General features: G+C 36.5%; 1 protein-coding gene across 1 annotated transcript in view; it reads left to right on the top strand.

Annotated features, from left to right (window-relative positions):
• The first annotated feature begins 722 nt into the window (after positions 1 to 722).
• Positions 723 to 15913, top strand: part of LOC138663931 (oocyte zinc finger protein XlCOF8.4-like) — a 74101-nt gene continuing 58910 nt past the window's right edge. Inside the window, exon 1 of the mRNA XM_069750303.1 lies at positions 723 to 772. The gene's annotated coding sequence lies outside the window, so the exon portion shown is untranslated. The remainder of the gene's footprint in view (positions 773 to 15913) is intronic.

Genomic DNA, 15913 nt, shown 5'->3' with positions numbered 1-15913 from the left:
GCTCTGTACACCTCGTACACACGCGGCTCCTCTCCGTACACCTCGTACACCCGCGGCTCCGCTTCATACACCTCGAATACATACGGCTCCGCTCCGTACACCTCGTACACACACGGCTCCGCTCCGTACACCTCGTACAGATACTGCTTCGCTCCGTACACCTCGTACAGATACTGCTCCTCTCCGTACACCTCGTACACCCGCGGCTCCGCTTCATACACCTCGAATACATACGGCTCCGCTCCGTACACCTCGTACACACACGGCTCCGCTCCGTACACCTCGTACACACACGGCTCCGCTCCGTACACCTTGTACACACGCGGCTCCGCTCCATACACCTCGTATACATACGGCTCCGCTCCGTACACCTCGTACACACACGGCTCCGCTCCGTACACCTCGTACAGATAATGCTTCGCTCTGTACACCTCATACACACACAGCTCTGCTCCGTACACCTCATACACACGCGGCTCCGCTCCATACACCTCGTATACATACGGCTCCGCTCCGTACACCTCGTACACACACGGCTCTTCCCTATACACCTTGTACACACACAGCTCTGCTACATCCACACTGTAAACCCCTCCGGACCCCACACAGAAACTTCCCCTCATCCAGCACCATGACAACCAGCACAGCAGAGTCCTGCATACACTGAGGCCCCTGATCATGTGACCCCTGACTCCTCCCCTCCTGTGACCTCATCACAGGTCCTGTGCGCACAGAACAGCCATATATGTGGTGTGCGGCTCTGCAGGTGGAGGTAGGTGCTGGAGACTCCCCATTACTGGGCAGGGGCAGGGGGCAGTAACCCCTCCATTCCCGGAGATAGTGCCCCCAGCTCTGCCATGTGTATATGTACAGTAATAGAACGCTGGCTGTGCTCATGTATACAGGGGAGGGCGCTCTGGTTTGGGGACAGATGGTGGAGATTACAGGGAATGGAAATAGAAATCTGGAGAAATGGAGAAACTAATTTCCACTTTAATCTCTGATGTATATGAGGGTCCTCGGTGCCCACCGTGACACGACTATGGGCTCGGTGCGGGGACGGACTAAACTGCATATTGGGATGATGGGATGATGGGCTGCAATACTAGACTCCACCACTAGATGGCAGCACATTTTACACATGCAGCCCAGGAAATTACTTCTTGTAATATAGCAAGAAGGGAATTCAATGGAAATACTTAAATGAATCAGAACATCCACAGGGCTGTATGAAAGTTTAATAATAGAACCAGGAAAAAAAGATTGTAACTATATGGGATTATGTGTAGAATATCGGGTTGCACACGCCTGGTGATATATCTCATCAACATCTCATAGGAATATGGGTATAATTATTGATCTGTATGGGGATTATGGGTGAAATATCACAAATTCACATGCCCAGGAACATATTTCATCTACTTCTGATAGGAAAAGGAGTATAATTATTGATCTGTATGGGGATTATGGGTGAAATATCACAAATTCACATGCCCAGGAACATACTTCATCTACTTCTGATAGGAATATGGGTATAATTATTGATCTGTATGGGGATTATGGGTGAAATATCACAAATACACATGCCCAGGAACATACTTCATCTACTTCTGATAGGAATATGGGTATATCTATTGATCTGTATGGGGATTATGGGTGAAATATCACAAATACACATGCTCAGGAACATATTTCATCTACTTCTGATAGGAATATGGGTATAATTATTGTTCTGTATGGGGATTATGGGTGAAATATCACAAATACACATGCCCAGGAACATACTTCATCTACTTCTGATAGGAATATGGGTATAATTATTGTTCTGTATGGGGATTATGGGTGAAATATCACAAATACACATGCCCAGGAACATATTTCACCTACTTCTGATAGGAATATGGGTATAGCTATTGTTCTGTATGGGGATTATGGGTGAAATATCACAAATACACATGCCCAGGAACATATTTCATCTACTTCTGATAGGAATATGGGTATAATTATTGATCTGTATGGGGATTATGGGTGAAATATCACAAATACACATGCCCAGGAACATACTTCATCTACTTCTGATAGGAATATGGGTATAATTATTGTTCTGTATGGGGATTATGGGTGAAATATCACAAATACACATGCCCAGGAACATATTTCATCTACTTCTGATAGGAATATGGGTATAATTATTGTTCTGTATGGGGATTTTGGGTGAAATATCACAAATACACATGCTCAGGAACATACTTCATCTACTTCTGATAGGAATATGGGTATAATTATTGTTCTGTATGGGGATTATGGGTGAAATATCACAAATACACATGCCCAGGAACATATTTCATCTACTTCTGATAGGAATATGGGTATAATTATTGTTCTGTATGGGGATTTTGGGTGAAATATCACAAATACACATGCTCAGGAACATACTTCATCTACTTCTGATAGGAATATGGGTATAATTATTGTTCTGTATGGGGATTATGGGTGAAATATCACAAATACACATGCCCAGGAACATATTTCATCTACTTCTGATAGGAATATGGGTATATCTACTGTTCTGTATGGGGATTATGGGTGAAATATCACAAATACACATGCTCAGGAACATACTTCATCTACTTCTGATAGGAATATGGGTATATCTATTGTTCTGTATGGGGATTATAGGTGAAATATCACAAATACACATGCCCAGGAACATATTTCATCTACTTCTGATAGGAATATGGGTATAATTATTGTTCTGTATGGGGATTATGGGTGAAATATCACAAATACACATGCCCAGGAACATACTTCATCTACTTCTGATAGGAATATGGGTATAATTATTGTTCTGTATGGGGATTATGGGTGAAATATCACAAATACACATGCCCAGGAACATACTTCATCTACTTCTGATAGGAATATGGGTATAATTATTGTTCTGTATGGGGATTATGGGTGAAATATCACAAATACACATGCCCAGGAACATACTTCATCTACTTCTGATAGGAATATGGGTATAATTATTGTTCTGTATGGGGATTATGGGTGAAATATCACAAATACACATGCCCAGGAACATACTTCATCTACTTCTGATAGGAATATGGGTATAACTATTGTTCTGTATGGGGATTATGGGTGAAATATCACAAATACACATGCTCAGGAACATATTTCATCTACTTCTGATAGGAATATGGGTATAATTATTGATCTGTATGGGGATTATGGGTGAAATATCACAAATACACATGCCCAGGAACATACTTCATCTACTTCTGATAGGAATATGGGTATAATTATTGATCTGTATGGGGATTATGGGTGAAATATCACAAATACACATGCCCAGGAACATACTTCATCTACTTCTGATAGGAATATGGGTATAATTATTGTTCTGTATGGGGATTATGGGTGAAATATCACAAATACACATGCCCAGGAACATACTTCATCTACTTCTGATAGGAATATGGGTATAATTATTGATCTGTATGGGGATTATGGGTGAAATATCACAAATACACATGTCCAGGAACATACTTCATCTACTTCTGATAGGAATATGGGTATAATTATTGATCTGTATGGGGATTATGGGTGAAATATCACAAATACACATGCCCAGGAACATATTTCATCTACTTCTGATAGGAATATGGGTATATCTATTGTTCTGTATGGGGATTATGGGTGAAATATCACAAATACACATGCCCAGGAACATACTTCATCTACTTCTGATAGGAATATGGGTATATCTATTGATCTGTATGGGGATTATGGGTGAAATATCACAAATACACATGCCCAGGAACATACTTCATCTACTTCTGATAGGAATATGGGTATAATTATTGTTCTGTATGGGATTATGGGTGAAATATCACAAATACACATGCCCAGGAACATACTTCATCTACTTCTGATAGGAATATGGGTATAACTATTGTTCTGTATGGGGATTATGGGTGAAATATCACAAATACACATGCCCAGGAACATATTTCATCTACTTCTGATAGGAATATGGGTATAAATATTGTTCTGTATGGGGATTATGGGTGAAATATCACAAATACACATGCCCAGGAACATACTTCATCTACTTCTGATAGGAATATGGGTATATCTATTGATCTGTATGGGGATTATGGGTGAAATATCACAAATACACATTCCCAGGAACATACTTCATCTACTTCTGATAGGAATATGGGTATAACTATTGTTCTGTATGGGGATTATGGGTGAAATATCACAAATACACATTCCCAGGAACATACTTCATCTACTTCTGATAGGAATATGAGTATAATTATTGATCTGTATGGGGATTATGGGTGAAATATCACAAATACACATGCCCAGGAACATACTTCATCTACTTCTGATAGGAATATGAGTATAATTATTGATCTGTATGGGGATTATGGGTGAAATATCACAAATACACATGCCCAGGAACATACTTCATCTACTTCTGATAGGAATATGAGTATAATTATTGATCTGTATGGGGATTATGGGTGAAATATCACAAATACACATGCTCAGGAACATACTTCATCTACTTCTGATAGGAATATGGGTATAATTATTGATCTGTATGGGGATTATGGGTGAAATATCACAAATACACATGCCCAGGAACATACTTCATCTACTTCTGATAGGAATATGAGTATAACTATTGTTCTGTATGGGGATTATGGGTGAAATATCACAAATACACATGCCCAGGAACATATTTCATCTACTTCTGATAGGAATATGGGTATAAATATTGTTCTGTATGGGGATTATGGGTGAAATATCACAAATACACATGCCCAGGAACATACTTCATCTACTTCTGATAGGAATATGAGTATAATTATTGATCTGTATGGGGATTATGGGTGAAATATCACAAATACACATGCCCAGGAACATACTTCATCTACTTCTGATAGGAATATGGGTATAATTATTGTTCTGTATGGGGATTATGGGTGAAATATCACAAATACACATGCCCAGGAACATACTTCATCTACTTCTGATAGGAATATGAGTATAATTATTGTTCTGTATGGGGATTATGGGTGAAATATCACAAATACACATGCCCAGGAACATACTTCATCTACTTCTGATAGGAATATGAGTATAATTATTGATCTGTATGGGGATTATGGGTGAAATATCACAAATACACATGCCCAGGAACATATTTCATCTACTTCTGATAGGAATATGAGTATAATTATTGTTCTGTATGGGGATTATGGGTGAAATATCACAAATACACATGCTCAGGAACATATTTCATCTTCTTCTGATAGGAATATGGGTATATCTATTGTTCTGTATGGGGATTATGGGTGAAATATCACAAATACACATGCCCAGGAACATACTTCATCTACTTCTGATAGGAATATGAGTATATCTATTGTTCTGTATGGGGATTATGGGTGAAATATCACAAATACACATGCCCAGGAACATATTTCATCTACTTCTGATAGGAATATGGGTATATCTATTGATCTGTATGGGGATTATGGGTGAAATATCACAAATACACATGCTCAGGAACATATTTCATCTACTTCTGATAGGAATATGGGTATATCTATTGTTCTGTATGGGGATTATGGGTGAAATATCACAAATACACATGCCCAGGAACATATTTCATCTACTTCTGATAGGAATATGGGTATATCTATTGATCTGTATGGGGATTATGGGTGAAATATCACAAATACACATGCTCAGGAACATACTTCATCTACTTCTGATAGGAATATGAGTATAATTATTGTTCTGTATGGGGATTATGGGTGAAATATCACAAATACACATGCTCAGGAACATATTTCATCTACTTCTGATAGGAATATGGGTATATCTATTGTTCTGTATGGGGATTATGGGTGAAATATCACAAATACACATGCCCAGGAACATATTTCATCTACTTCTGATAGGAATATGGGTATATCTATTGATCTGTATGGGGATTATGGGTGAAATATCACAAATACACATGCTCAGGAACATACTTCATCTACTTCTGATAGGAATATGAGTATAATTATTGTTCTGTATGGGGATTATGGGTGAAATATCACAAATACACATGCTCAGGAACATATTTCATCTACTTCTGATAGGAATATGGGTATATCTATTGTTCTGTATGGGGATTATGGGTGAAATATCACAAATACACATGCCCAGGAACATATTTCATCTACTTCTGATAGGAATATGGGTATATCTATTGATCTGTATGGGGATTATGGGTGAAATATCACAAATACACATGCCCAGGAACATACTTCATCTACGTCTGATAGGAATATGGGTATAATTATTGTTCTGTATGGGGATTATGGGTGAAATATCACAAATACACATGCTCAGGAACATACTTCATCTACTTCTGATAGGAATATGGGTATATCTATTGTTCTGTATGGGGATTATGGGTGAAATATCACAAATACACATGCCCAGGAACATACTTCATCTACTTCTGATAGGAATATGGGTATAACTATTGATCTGTATGGGGATTATGGGTGAAATATCACAAATACACATGCCCAGGAACATACTTCATCTACTTCTGATAGGAATATGAGTATAATTATTGTTCTGTATGGGGATTATGGGTGAAATATCACAAATACACATGCCCAGGAACATATTTCATCTACTTCTGATAGGAATATGGGTATAAATATTGTTCTGTATGGGGATTATGGGTGAAATATCACAAATACACATGCCCAGGAACATACTTCATCTACTTCTGATAGGAATATGAGTATAATTATTGATCTGTATGGGGATTATGGGTGAAATATCACAAATACACATGCCCAGGAACATACTTCATCTACTTCTGATAGGAATATGAGTATAATTATTGATCTGTATGGGGATTATGGGTGAAATATCACAAATACACATGCCCAGGAACATACTTCATCTACTTCTGATAGGAATATGAGTATAATTATTGATCTGTATGGGGATTATGGGTGAAATATCACAAATACACATGCTCAGGAACATACTTCATCTACTTCTGATAGGAATATGGGTATAATTATTGATCTGTATGGGGATTATGGGTGAAATATCACAAATACACATGCCCAGGAACATACTTCATCTACTTCTGATAGGAATATGGGTATAATTATTGATCTGTATGGGGATTATGGGTGAAATATCACAAATACACATGCCCAGGAACATACTTCATCTACTTCTGATAGGAATATGAGTATAACTATTGTTCTGTATGGGGATTATGGGTGAAATATCACAAATACACATGCCCAGGAACATATTTCATCTACTTCTGATAGGAATATGGGTATAAATATTGTTCTGTATGGGGATTATGGGTGAAATATCACAAATACACATGCCCAGGAACATACTTCATCTACTTCTGATAGGAATATGAGTATAATTATTGATCTGTATGGGGATTATGGGTGAAATATCACAAATACACATGCCCAGGAACATATTTCATCTACTTCTGATAGGAATATGAGTATAATTATTGTTCTGTATGGGGATTATGGGTGAAATATCACAAATACACATGCTCAGGAACATATTTCATCTACTTCTGATAGGAATATGGGTATATCTATTGATCTGTATGGGGATTATGGGTGAAATATCACAAATACACATGCTCAGGAACATATTTCATCTACTTCTGATAGGAATATGGGTATATCTATTGATCTGTATGGGGATTATGGGTGAAATATCACAAATACACATGCTCAGGAACATATTTCATCTTCTTCTGATAGGAATATGGGTATATCTATTGTTCTGTATGGGGATTATGGGTGAAATATCACAAATACACATGCCCAGGAACATACTTCATCTACTTCTGATAGGAATATGAGTATATCTATTGTTCTGTATGGGGATTATGGGTGAAATATCACAAATACACATGCCCAGGAACATATTTCATCTACTTCTGATAGGAATATGGGTATATCTATTGTTCTGTATGGGGATTATGGGTGAAATATCACAAATACACATGCCCAGGAACATATTTCATCTACTTCTGATAGGAATATGGGTATATCTATTGATCTGTATGGGGATTATGGGTGAAATATCACAAATACACATGCTCAGGAACATATTTCATCTACTTCTGATAGGAATATGGGTATATCTATTGTTCTGTATGGCGATTATGGGTGAAATATCACAAATACACATGCCCAGGAACATATTTCATCTACTTCTGATAGGAATATGGGTATATCTATTGATCTGTATGGGGATTATGGGTGAAATATCACAAATACACATGCTCAGGAACATACTTCATCTACTTCTGATAGGAATATGAGTATAATTATTGTTCTGTATGGGGATTATGGGTGAAATATCACAAATACACATGCTCAGGAACATATTTCATCTACTTCTGATAGGAATATGGGTATATCTATTGTTCTGTATGGGGATTATGGGTGAAATATCACAAATACACATGCCCAGGAACATATTTCATCTACTTCTGATAGGAATATGGGTATATCTATTGATCTGTATGGGGATTATGGGTGAAATATCACAAATACACATGCTCAGGAACATACTTCATCTACTTCTGATAGGAATATGAGTATAATTATTGTTCTGTATGGGGATTATGGGTGAAATATCACAAATACACATGCTCAGGAACATATTTCATCTACTTCTGATAGGAATATGGGTATATCTATTGTTCTGTATGGGGATTATGGGTGAAATATCACAAATACACATGCCCAGGAACATATTTCATCTACTTCTGATAGGAATATGGGTATATCTATTGTTCTGTATGGGGATTATGGGTGAAATATCACAAATACACATGCCCAGGAACATATTTCATCTACTTCTGATAGGAATATGGGTATATCTATTGATCTGTATGGGGATTATGGGTGAAATATCACAAATACACATGCTCAGGAACATACTTCATCTACTTCTGATAGGAATATGGGTATATCTATTGTTCTGTATGGGGATTATGGGTGAAATATCACAAATACACATGCCCAGGAACATACTTCATCTACTTCTGATAGGAATATGGGTATAACTATTGATCTGTATGGGGATTATGGGTGAAATATCACAAATACACATGCCCAGTAACATACTTCATCTACTTCTGATAGGAATATGAGTATAATTATTGTTCTGTATCGGGATTATGGGTGAAATATCACAAATACACATGCCCAGGAACATACTTCATCTACTTCTGATAGGAATATGAGTATATCTATTGTTCTGTATGGGGATTATGGGTGAAATATCACAAATACACATGTCCAGGAACATATTTCATCTACTTCTGATAGGAATATGGGTATATCTATTGTTCTGTATGGGGATTATGGGTGAAATATCACAAATACACATGCCCAGGAACATATTTCATCTACTTCTGATAGGAATATGGGTATATCTATTGATCTGTATGGGGATTATGGGTGAAATATCACAAATACACATGCTCAGGAACATATTTCATCTACTTCTGATAGGAATATGGGTATATCTATTGTTCTGTATGGGGATTATGGGTGAAATATCACAAATACACATGCCCAGGAACATATTTCATCTACTTCTGATAGGAATATGGGTATATCTATTGATCTGTATGGGGATTATGGGTGAAATATCACAAATACACATGCTCAGGAACATACTTCATCTACTTCTGATAGGAATATGAGTATAATTATTGTTCTGTATGGGGATTATGGGTGAAATATCACAAATACACATGCTCAGGAACATATTTCATCTACTTCTGATAGGAATATGGGTATATCTATTGTTCTGTATGGGGATTATGGGTGAAATATCACAAATACACATGCCCAGGAACATATTTCATCTACTTCTGATAGGAATATGGGTATATCTATTGATCTGTATGGGGATTATGGGTGAAATATCACAAATACACATGCTCAGGAACATATTTCATCTACTTCTGATAGGAATATGGGTATATCTATTGTTCTGTATGGGGATTATGGGTGAAATATCACAAATACACATGCCCAGGAACATATTTCATCTACTTCTGATAGGAATATGGGTATATCTATTGATCTGTATGGGGATTATGGGTGAAATATCACAAATACACATGCTCAGGAACATACTTCATCTACTTCTGATAGGAATATGAGTATAATTATTGTTCTGTATGGGGATTATGGGTGAAATATCACAAATACACATGCTCAGGAACATATTTCATCTACTTCTGATAGGAATATGGGTATATCTATTGTTCTGTATGGGGATTATGGGTGAAATATCACAAATACACATGCCCAGGAACATATTTCATCTACTTCTGATAGGAATATGGGTATATCTATTGATCTGTATGGGGATTATGGGTGAAATATCACAAATACACATGCTCAGGAACATACTTCATCTACTTCTGATAGGAATATGAGTATAATTATTGTTCTGTATGGGGATTATGGGTGAAATATCACAAATACACATGCTCAGGAACATATTTCATCTACTTCTGATAGGAATATGGGTATATCTATTGTTCTGTATGGGGATTATGGGTGAAATATCACAAATACACATGCCCAGGAACATACTTCATCTACTTCTGATAGGAATATGGGTATAGTTATTGATCTGTATGGGGATTATGGGTGAAATATCACAAATACACATGCCCAGGAACATATTTCATCTACTTCTGATAGGAATATGGGTATATCTATTGATCTGTATGGGGATTATGGGTGAAATATCACAAATACACATGCCCAGGAACATACTTCATCTACTTCTGATAGGAATATGGGTATAGTTATTGATCAGTATGGGGATTATGGGTGAAATATCACAAATACACATGCCCAGGAACATACTTCATCTACTTCTGATAGGAATATGGGTATAATTATTGATCTGTATGGGGATTATGGGTGAAATATCACAAATATACATGCTCAGGAACATACTTCATCTACTTCTGATAGGAATATGAGTATAATTATTGTTCTGTATGGGGATTATGGGTGAAATATCACAAATACACATGCTCAGGAACATATTTCATCTACTTCTGATAGGAATATGGGTATATCTATTGTTCTGTATGGGGATTATGGGTGAAATATCACAAATACACATGCCCAGGAACATACTTCATCTACTTCTGATAGGAATATGGGTATAACTATTGATCTGTATGGGGATTATGGGTGAAATATCACAAATACACATGCCCAGGAACATACTTCATCTACTTCTGATAGGAATATGAGTATAATTATTGTTCTGTATGGGGATTATGGGTGAAATATCACAAATACACATGCCCAGGAACATACTTCATCTACTTCTGATAGGAATATGAGTATATCTATTGTTCTGTATGGGGATTATGGGTGAAATATCACAAATACACATGTCCAGGAACATATTTCATCTACTTCTGATAGGAATATGGGTATATCTATTGTTCTGTATGGGGATTATGGGTGAAATATCACAAATACACATGCCCAGGAACATATTTCATCTACTTCTGATAGGAATATGGGTATATCTATTGATCTGTATGGGGATTATGGGTGAAATATCACAAATACACATGCTCAGGAACATACTTCATCTACTTCTGATAGGAATATGAGTATAATTATTGTTCTGTATGGGGATTATGGGTGAAATATCACAAATACACATGCTCAGGAACATATTTCATCTACTTCTGATAGGAATATGGGTATATCTATTGTTCTGTATGGGGATTATGGGTGAAATATCACAAATACACATGCCCAGGAACATATTTCATCTACTTCTGATAGGAATATGGGTATATCTATTGATCTGTATGGGGATTATGGGTGAAATATCACAAATACACATGCTCAGGAACATATTTCATCTACTTCTGATAGGAATATGGGTATATCTATTGTTCTGTATGGGGATTATGGGTGAAATATCACAAATACACATGCCCAGGAACATATTTCATCTACTTCTGATAGGAATATGGGTATATCTATTGATCTGTATGGGGATTATGGGTGAAATATCACAAATACACATGCTCAGGAACATACTTCATCTACTTCTGATAGGAATATGAGTATAATTATTGTTCTGTATGGGGATTATGGGTGAAATATCACAAATTCACATGCTCAGGAACATATTTCATCTACTTCTGATAGGAATATGGGTATATCTATTGTTCTGTATGGGGATTATGGGTGAAATATCACAAATACACATGCCCAGGAACATATTTCATCTACTTCTGATAGGAATATGGGTATATCTATTGATCTGTATGGGGATTATGGGTGAAATATCACAAATACACATGCTCAGGAACATACTTCATCTACTTCTGATAGGAATATGAGTATAATTATTGTTCTGTATGGGGATTATGGGTGAAATATCACAAATACACATGCTCAGGAACATATTTCATCTACTTCTGATAGGAATATGGGTATATCTATTGTTCTGTATGGGGATTATGGGTGAAATATCACAAATACACATGCCCAGGAACATATTTCATCTACTTCTGATAGGAATATGGGTATATCTATTGATCTGTATGGGGATTATGGGTGAAATATCACAAATACACATGCCCAGGAACATACTTCATCTACTTCTGATAGGAATATGGGTATAGTTATTGATCAGTATGGGGATTATGGGTGAAATATCACAAATACACATGCCCAGGAACATACTTCATCTACTTCTGATAGGAATATGGGTATAATTATTGATCTGTATGGGGATTATGGGTGAAATATCACAAATATACATGCCCAGGAACACATTTCATCTACTTCTGATAGGAATATGGGTATAATTATTGTTCTGTATGGGGATTATGGGTGAAATATCAGAAATACACATGCTCAGGAACATATTTCATCTACTTCTGATAGGAATATGGGTATAATTATTGATCTGTATGGGGATTATGGGTGAAATATCAGAAATACACATGCCCAGGAACATACTTCATCTACTTCTGATAGGAATATGGGTATAATTATTGATCTGTATGGGGATTATGGGTGAAATATCACAAATACACATGCCCAGGAACATATTTCATCTACTTCTGATAGGAATATGGGTATATCCATTGTTCTGTATGGGGATTATGGGTGAAATATCACAAATACACATGCCCAGGAACATACTTCATCTACTTCTGATAGGAATATGGGTATAATTATTGATCTGTATGGGGATTATGGGTGAAATATCACAAATACACATGCTCAGGAACATACTTCATCTACTTCTGATAGGAATATGAGTATAATTATTGTTCTGTATGGGGATTATGGGTGAAATATCACAAATACACATGCCCAGGAACATACTTCATCTACTTCTGATAGGAATATGGGTATATCTATTGTTCTGTATGGGGATTATGGGTGAAATATCACAAATACACATGCCCAGGAACATATTTCATCTACTTCTGATAGGAATATGGGTATAATTATTGTTCTGTATGGGGATTATGGGTGAAATATCACAAATACACATGCCCAGGAACATACTTCATCTACTTCTGATAGGAATATGGGTATATCTATTGATCTGTATGGGGATTATGGGTGAAATATCACAAATACACATGCTCAGGAACATACTTCATCTACTTCTGATAGGAATATGGGTATAATTATTGATCTGTATGGGGATTATGGGTGAAATATCACAAATACACATGCTCAGGAACATACTTCATCTACTTCTGATAGGAATATGAGTATAATTATTGTTCTGTATGGGGATTATGGGTGAAATATCACAAATACACATGCTCAGGAACATATTTCATCTACTTCTGATAGGAATATGGGTATATCTATTGTTCTGTATGGGGATTATGGGTGAAATATCACAAATACACATGCCCAGGAACATACTTCATCTACTTCTGATAGGAATATGAGTATAATTATTGTTCTGTATGGGGATTATGGGTGAAATATCACAAATACACATGCTCAGGAACATATTTCATCTACTTCTGATAGGAATATGGGTATATCTATTGTTCTGTATGGGGATTATGGGTGAAATATCACAAATACACATGCTCAGGAACATACTTCATCTACTTCTGATAGGAATATGGGTATATCTATTGTTCTGTATGGGGATTATGGGTGAAATATCACAAATACACATGCTCAGGAACATACTTCATCTACTTCTGATAGGAATATGGACGCCTCCAGAAGAAGCAATTGCGAAACGTGCGTAGGGGCAGAGGGACGCCGAGGTTCGCACACTAGGCCCACCTATCAGGTAATATACCGCTTATCAATGTTGCTATACACATACTCTGGGCATCCTGTTCGTTTAGGGGTGTAGACCATTACATGATCTCGTGTCATTCCCCGTTAGGAGTTATGGTACCATAGGGGTTATTTTGACACATGGAATACATTGTTGGAGTGTGTCTCCCCATGATTCAGTGATGTCATTGAATGTATATGTTTGGCCTAGGAGTTGGATGCTTACTTATGGCAATGTAGTCCCTCATTTGTGAGGATTTGCACCTTTCTTCATCTATGTAGTAATGTGTACTATTTTATATGGTTCTTGTTTTAGAAAATAATATATGTTTAATAAAATTTACATTTTTTCAATATAGTACTATAGTGGTGACCGAATTATTTTTGGTTTACACGTTTTGTGATGGATATCTGATATAGAGTACTTTATGCCCTTGTTTGGGAGGGCAAAATTTATTGTTACTTGTAGAGCAAATCTCGGTGTATATAGGAATATGGGTATATCTATTGATCTGTATGGGGATTATGGGTGAAATATCACAAATACACATGCTCAGGAACATACTTCATCTACTTCTGATAGGAATATGGGTATAATTATTGATCTGTATGGGGATTATGGGTGAAATATCACAAATACACATGCCCAGGAACATACTTCATCTACTTCTAATAGGAATATGGGTATAATTATTGTTCTGTATGGGGATTATGGGTGAAATATCACAAATACACATGCTCAGGAACATACTTCATCTACTTCTGATAGGAATATGGGTATAATTATTGATCTGTATGGGGATTATGGGTGAAATATCACAAATACACATGCCCAGGAACATACTTCATCTACTTCTGATAGGAATATGGGTATATCTATTGTTCTGTATGGGGATTATGGGTGAAATATCACAAATACACATGCCCAGGAACATACTTCATCTACTCCTGATAGGAATATGGGTATAATTATTGTTCTGTATGGGGATTATGGGTGAAATATCACAAATACACATGCTCAGGAACATACTTCATCTACTTCTGATAGGAATATGGGTGTATCTATTGATCTGTATGGGGATTATGGGTGAAATATCACAAATACACATGCCCAGGAACATACTTCATCTACTTCTGATAGGAATATGGGTATAATTATTGATCTGTATGGGGATTATGGGTGAAATATCACAAATACACATGTCCAGGAACATACTTCATCTACTTCTGATAGGAATATGGGTATAATTATTGATCTGTATGGGGATTATGGGTGAAATATCACAAATACACATGCCCAGGAACATACTTCATCTACTTCTGCTAGGAATATGGGTATAATGGTTCTTTGTGGGTATTATAGGTGATATATCATGAATACACATGCCCAGTGTCATATTCGATCAATTCCTGGTAAGAACACGTATGTGTACAATTATTGTTTTATATGTTGATTATTGGTAAAATATGATGAAACA

Source organism: Ranitomeya imitator, chromosome 2 (assembly GCF_032444005.1).
Source record: "Ranitomeya imitator isolate aRanImi1 chromosome 2, aRanImi1.pri, whole genome shotgun sequence".
NCBI lineage: Eukaryota > Metazoa > Chordata > Amphibia > Anura > Dendrobatidae > Ranitomeya > Ranitomeya imitator.
Note: the sequence above shows the minus strand (reverse complement) of the source record. Positions and strands in the feature narration are given on the sequence as shown.